The sequence below is a fragment of the Salvelinus sp. IW2-2015 genome, linkage group LG22 (assembly GCF_002910315.2).
Source record: "Salvelinus sp. IW2-2015 linkage group LG22, ASM291031v2, whole genome shotgun sequence".
In the NCBI taxonomy this organism is placed as follows: domain Eukaryota; kingdom Metazoa; phylum Chordata; class Actinopteri; order Salmoniformes; family Salmonidae; genus Salvelinus; species Salvelinus sp. IW2-2015.
Window position 1 is genome coordinate 31029160 of NC_036862.1, and position 299 is coordinate 31029458.

A 299-nucleotide genomic window follows, 5' to 3' on the forward strand; every position below is an offset into this window, starting at 1 on the left:
ACTGTATTGTTCTGAGAGAGAGATTGATAAGAGGGCTGTGAGAGTTGAGTTCTCTGCTGACGTGTGCTGTGCATCAATCCAGGAAGTCTCCCCGTGGATAGAAACAGGAAGTTCATGGAGAGAGGGCGGTCATTGACTATGAGCTTACTCCTACTAACACCAGAGAGAGTGTTTAGGTCGGCTTGATCATGAAACCTGCTTGATGGATGTTAATGCCTGTTATAGATTCGAACTCATATGGGGGGTTGGGGGGAGAGGATTATGTGTACATGTAAATGCGGGGCAGAGTTTGGTGTGTG